Source organism: Eurosta solidaginis, chromosome X, assembly GCF_040869045.1.
Source record: "Eurosta solidaginis isolate ZX-2024a chromosome X, ASM4086904v1, whole genome shotgun sequence".
NCBI classification, from domain to species: Eukaryota; Metazoa; Arthropoda; class Insecta; order Diptera; family Tephritidae; genus Eurosta; species Eurosta solidaginis.
This window is the reverse complement of record NC_090324.1, coordinates 197,137,168-197,143,379: the sequence shown is the minus strand read 5'-3', so window position 1 is coordinate 197,143,379 and position 6,212 is coordinate 197,137,168. Positions and strand designations below refer to the sequence as shown.

The 6,212-nt window shown below is 33.0% G+C and overlaps 1 long non-coding RNA gene across 1 annotated transcript; it reads right to left on the bottom strand.

Annotated features, from left to right (window-relative positions):
- Positions 1–205: 205 nt before the first annotated feature.
- Positions 206–2,595, bottom strand: LOC137235433 (uncharacterized). Its single transcript, XR_010947894.1, has 3 exons — positions 1,176–2,595; positions 674–1,096; positions 206–614 (listed from the first exon to the last, which is right to left on the bottom strand). It is a non-coding gene; the product is annotated as an uncharacterized lncRNA (long non-coding RNA).
- Positions 2,596–6,212: the final 3,617 nt, after the last annotated feature.

The following is a 6,212-nucleotide window of genomic DNA, read 5'->3' as shown; positions in this document are numbered from 1 at the left end:
ATAAATATTTGAAGGGTTTCATGAACTTCTGCACGACAGTATGGACATACTAGTTTACTGGTTTGATCAATTTTGTGAGTTTGCATTGTAAGACAGCATTCACTGCAAATTTTCAAGTGCTTACAAGGAAAAAATAAGATATTTGGCTGCTTTATGAAACAAACCACACACATATTATTATTAGTTGTATTCTGGTTGGTTTCAATATGGTTTAACGACTCGTCTCCAATGTCCTCTTCCAAATATGATAATTCTTCAAAAAGATCTTCATCAGGCTCCATTTGTACAATTAAATTATTTTTTGATAACACCAGTTGGTCAAGGAATTTTGAAGGAGTTATAGTACCTTGTAAGAGATCATTCTTGAATTTCGAAATCATATCTGCTTTCAAAACACAGGACTTTTTAATACGCTTTTTTCCAACACTACCATTGGTATTCAGCAATAGTTAAAATTTTCTTACTTTTTCAAATTCTTGCATCTGTAAAAATGCTACAAATTTTAAAAAAGTAGCCTTCTTTGGAATGCTTTTTCCTATGACGCCATTGTAAGCTTCTATTGCAGACGTAGTGCGGATTTCAGAATCGAAAACTGAAAAGTTATATGGACCGATCTGTAATAATGAAATCATAACATCTTTTTGTAAATATTCTGTAAAAGGGAATATTGTACCTTTTGCATCCATTGATTCTCAAAATATTTTATAAATGATTTGAATCTATCTAAAGCGTTCAATTTTCCTAAATCTTCGGTTAGTAGTTGGGAGCTATCCGAAATGTGCATTCCAGGTAATAATGGAAGAGATAGAAATTTGTGATAAATTCTAGACGCTTCTTTATTTTGCCGAATATATTGAGCGAGCCTTTTGTCCTTCATGGTTATGAATCGACGCAATGCCTGGCAATAATGGAACCAGCAACCAAACATTTTTGAATCAGGGAAACTTTTTTCAATTGCGCTTCTCAATCCTGTTTCATAATCTGTTATAAAAGTTGCTTGTGACAAATCAATAATGCTCCTTTGTATATAACTAAATAAATGCTGATATGCTTTTAGAGACTTTTTGGTCATCAGTACGAAAAGAAAGGGGAATACCTAAAATAGAAAAAATAATAAATATATACATATGTATACATAATATAAATCATATATAGTTATGAATGAAATTAATTACCGAACCAAAGTATTCACAATGTAAGATTAATAGTTGTTTAAAACTTCCTAGAGGAAGTACAGAAAAAGTACCATCAATTAAAATGTTTCTTTTCGAATTAACAGGAATGCATTCTTTCATCAGTTCAACAGTTCTTTCGGAACAAAAAACGCAATATGCAAAGTCTTCTTCTTGGTAGCATATGTTGAAAAACTGCCATTGTTTATTTCCATTTAATTTGGAATAACCGAATTTATCATAAACTGCTACGTCTTGGAAAACTTCCTGCACTTCTGCCGGTGTTTTGGGAGAATTTAAAATTTTTATTCGCAATATACTGCAAAATCAGCTGTATTTTATTAAAGACAATATTTTTGCTTTCGTTTTGATTTCTGCAAAGACTTTATTAAGAACTTACTTAATAAATAATAATTATCATGTGGGTGGTACTTACTCCATGCTAGTATTCACAAAAATATTGCGAATACTTCCAGCGCAATTGTTTTCAGTTGGCTTTTCATTAAGACGTGCGCATTTTGTTTTTACATTATTTAAACATTTTAGTTCTTTGTACAGAGCCTCTTGATTATCGTGATTGTGCGCTTTATAATTTTTTGCTTTAATGCACTCGCTGCCAAACAACATTATTCGTGATGGACAATCCTTTACATAACAAACATAAAAATGTTTTTCTAATTTAGTGCAATTATGAAATTCAATGAGAAACAACGTGATTGAACGACGTATTTGTTGCTCAATAACGACATTTAGGGGTATGAAATAACTCCCACTTTACAAAACGAATTTATTCCCATTCAAAACGAAATAAGTCCCACTTATAAAAACGCGTAACGAAATAACTCCCACGAAATAAGTCCTACTTTTAAAAACGAAATAACTCCCACTTTCAAAATAGCAATTTTTGGTGGGACTTATTTCGTTTTTAAAAGTGGGACTTATTTCGTGGGAGTTATTTCATAGACCCTCTAGAGTCACCCCTGGTCGACCTTTAGAACTATGTCCGACACCCTTTTAAAATACTCTTTAATGCCTTCCATTTGATACACATCTCATACAAACACATTCCAGGGTTTCCCTTGGTTCATTTTCCTACGTGGTTATTTTCCCTTATGTTGTCTCCATAGCTCTCAACTGAGTATGTAATGTTCGGTTACACCCGAATTTAGCCTTCCATACTTGTTTTATTTTGCGTTTTTTTTTTTGTTGCTTTAAACTTGATGCAGTCATATATGTACGTGTATAATAATTACATTAATAACTAATTTTTAACCGAAGTGTTATTTTGACATAATTACGCTTACATCCATGGACATCAATCGCTATCACGCGTAAGTTGATTTTCAGACAAAGCTAGCAGCCATGTTGAAAGTAAGTAAATGAAGATGAATTCATACACATTTAGTCACATAACTTATTTATGAAGACATATTTTGTTATTTTAATAATAGCCTTTGCTAGCCATTAGCGTCGACGAAAATAATTGTTATAATGAAATAAATAATAAATTTTATGTGACAAACTCACAACTGTAATTATGCACATATGTACGTAATTTTATGAAACATTGTTCAACAAAAATATGCAATTTATAACTGAGTGACATTCACCTCCTTCACATACTAATTATATACATATGTAAGTACGTATATGCGTACATCACTGATTGGCGCTTAACCGCCTTAGCGATTTTGGCCGTTTTGTTACAAGTCATTCCAGCTATTTATATTGCGCGATAACTGACGCCAATTGGAAGCATCAAGGGAGGTCAAATCTTTCTTTACTTGTCTCTCCGAACTCAGTGGTGGTCCCACCCTTCCTATGGTTTAAACTGTCTTCGTCTATTCGCATAACGTAACGAAGCATTTGGATTTGTATTCGCTGCACTATCTTCATATATGCATAAAGCTCATACAGCATATGATTTCATATTTGTATCTCCGTCGATAAGCGCCGTCGGCATTACAGACAGGACCATCAATCTTCGGGAGAACTTTTCTCTCAAGAACTTTAATAGATATCTCATCTTCCCTTGGCAGCGTCCATGATTCCGCCTCATACATCAATCAGTGATAAGGTCCAAACAGTTCAGGCTCAGCCATGTATTGAAATATCCTTTTTGCCTTATAATACTTGATGCTAGCGTTGTATTCTTCTCTAAAAGGCATTCAGGCTTACTGTCACTCTCTGAAGTGAATGAATTCCATTGTATGATAAGAATTTTGGTTCACACGAGAAAAAATTACTCGTTACGATATACATAATTTGTACCTAAATATCATTTGTATTCCCCCTTAACTCAGAAATGGTTTTAAAAACATTGATACCGGACGTTCATACAAGGAGCACTCCGCGGTTGGTACGGGAAAAATCGCACGCATTTTCACAGCTTCAACCTTATCTAAAGACGAACTCTATGGTGCATTAATATTGTGTGGCCCATGAGTGATTAAAAAGGGAAATCTGCTTTTGAAATATTTGTATACGAGTATGCAAAATATTGAGATACTTATCCAAAAAATCACCGGACTTTGTGGTTACAGTAAGTCAGGTGAAATTTCAGTGGTTGAAATTCAACCACTACAGACGGTCCAATCTCTTCACTTTCTTTTTCTCCCTTCCTTACCTTTTTCCCTTGCTTTTCTTTCTTGTCATCTCCTTTCTTTCTTTTCTTTTCTTTTCTTTTCTTTTCTTTTCTTTTCTTTTCTTTTCTTTTCTTTTCTTTTCTTTTCTTTTCTTTTCTTTTCTTTTCTTTTCTTTTCTTTCCTTTTCTCTTCTTTTCTTTTCGTTTCTTTCCTTTTATTGTATTTTATGATATTTTATTTAATTTTATTTATTTAACTTGATTTTATTTAGTTTTGTTTTTATTTTGTTTTAATTCATTTTATTTTTATTATATTATTATTTTTTTTATTTGACATTATTATTTATTTTACTGTGCTTCATTTTGCTTTATTTTATTTTATTCCATTTCCTTTAATTTAATTATACTCAGTTGAGCAGAGCTCACAGAGTATATTAAGTTTGATTGGATAACGGTTGGTTGTACAGGTATAAAGGAATCGAGATAGATATAGACTTCCATATATCAAAATCATCAGGATCGAAAAAAATTTGATTGAGCCATGTCCGTCCGTCCGTCCGTCCGTTAACACGATAACTTGAGAAAATTTTGAGGTATCTTGATGAAATTTGGTATGTAGGTTTCTGAGCACTAATCTCAGATCACTATTTAAAGTGAACGATATCGGAATATAACCTCCCCACTTTTTCGATATCGAAAATTTCGAAAAACCGAAAAAGTGCAATAATTCATTACCAAAGAGAGATAAAGCAATGAAACTTGGTAGGTGAGTTGAACTTATGACGCAGAATAGAAAATTAGTAAAATTTTGGACAATGGGCGTGGCACCGCCCACTTTTAAAAGAAGGTAATTTAAAATTTTGCAAGCTGTATGTTGAAGCCAAACGCCTTCAATAGTGGGGAACCACTGGTGTTTGTTCATCCGCAGCTGTTCGCCACAAAGCTACACTGTGATTGGAAATCTACCGGTGGTTCTCTTTCGAAGTTAGGGTTCGTTAACGCTGCGCTAAACTGCAGAGATATAGTATTCTACTTACGACGGCAGTTGAGACAGCGTTCCACAGCAGCATTTCAAGGCTAAGGTAACATATACACCTTTTCGGTAATATTTAATTTTATTAATTCTTTACATCTACTGAGATTTATATTTGTCATTTTAAATTCGATTTTTCACCCGCATATATCTTCATATATGCGGTTTCCTTTTCTTCAATAAACCTAACCATTTTTTATATCATATTTTACTAATTCGTTTGTTTCATTTCTTTGTTTCGCTCTTTTCATTTTCTTCGAGTTGCCGTGAGGTCGAACCGGCATATTATTTTGTTTGTGTACGCAAACATTTGGTCCTTCGAGCCGACGAGCCCACCGCAACATAGAAAGTAATACTTACAAACATTTATACGAACAGAGAATCAGCAGCACAACGAATAAGCAAAATAACAAAGAGAGGGAGACACAAAGCGGAGAACTAAACATAAAGCAGAACATCACAAAACGAGAAAAACAGGTGCGTGTAAAAAATGAAATAAATTGTTGAGTGAATAAATAAATAAAAATATACTTAGTGCGTGTTGAATTTTTTATATTAAATAGTGCACAAAAGACCATAACAAAAAGTGAAAGAAAAGAAAAAATTTACCGAATAAAATTCGCTCAAACAAAAGTTTAAAAAATTGTGTAAATACAAAATACAAAATAAAATTAAATACATACATCGATTTGTAATACATTGGTTTAGTGAGTTTTTCTTTTCTTTCGCCGAAGTTCGCGAGGGTGCACAACAAAAAATATTGTACAACATTTACATTAGTATATACGGACATATATGGTCATAAAAGTGTGTGCTTGCAAAGAAATTAAAGCAAAGCGATCATTTAACTTTGTTAGAAGTTTATAATTTCCATTGCGGGCAAATTTAAACGAATCTTTCAAAGTTTTCTATTGTGGGAAAGTTTTTTATTGTGAGAATAACATACATCAAACAATCATAAATTCGAGTTTGTTGGACCATTTATCCTGACCATATCTGTCTGTGCTTTTTCATAAAAATCAGTAAATATTGGGGGTGAGAATTTGAAACATACATACGGAGATATTTGTTATTTCGAAATAGTTCGCGCTTTTCCCGTCGGGTTTTCGTAAATTGATCTCTGCCAATTACATTCTTTGGTATAGCATTAATTTTCTCGTCTTATGCTTCACTCACATACGTACATACATATTAATTTATACACCGAACTTCAGTTCCAATCTCTCAAACGAAGAGAATAGTATTTAATATTTCGCGTTTTCCCCCCTTAGTCATCAAATATTAATATCTGCCGGCTATTTACATAGCTAAAAACAAATTAGCTCGTTTGGGATTTGACCGACATACGATCTCATCAAATTCGCGTTCTTCCTCCCATTTTCACCGTCTCTTCATATAAAAATCCAAGCATTGGTAAATTCGG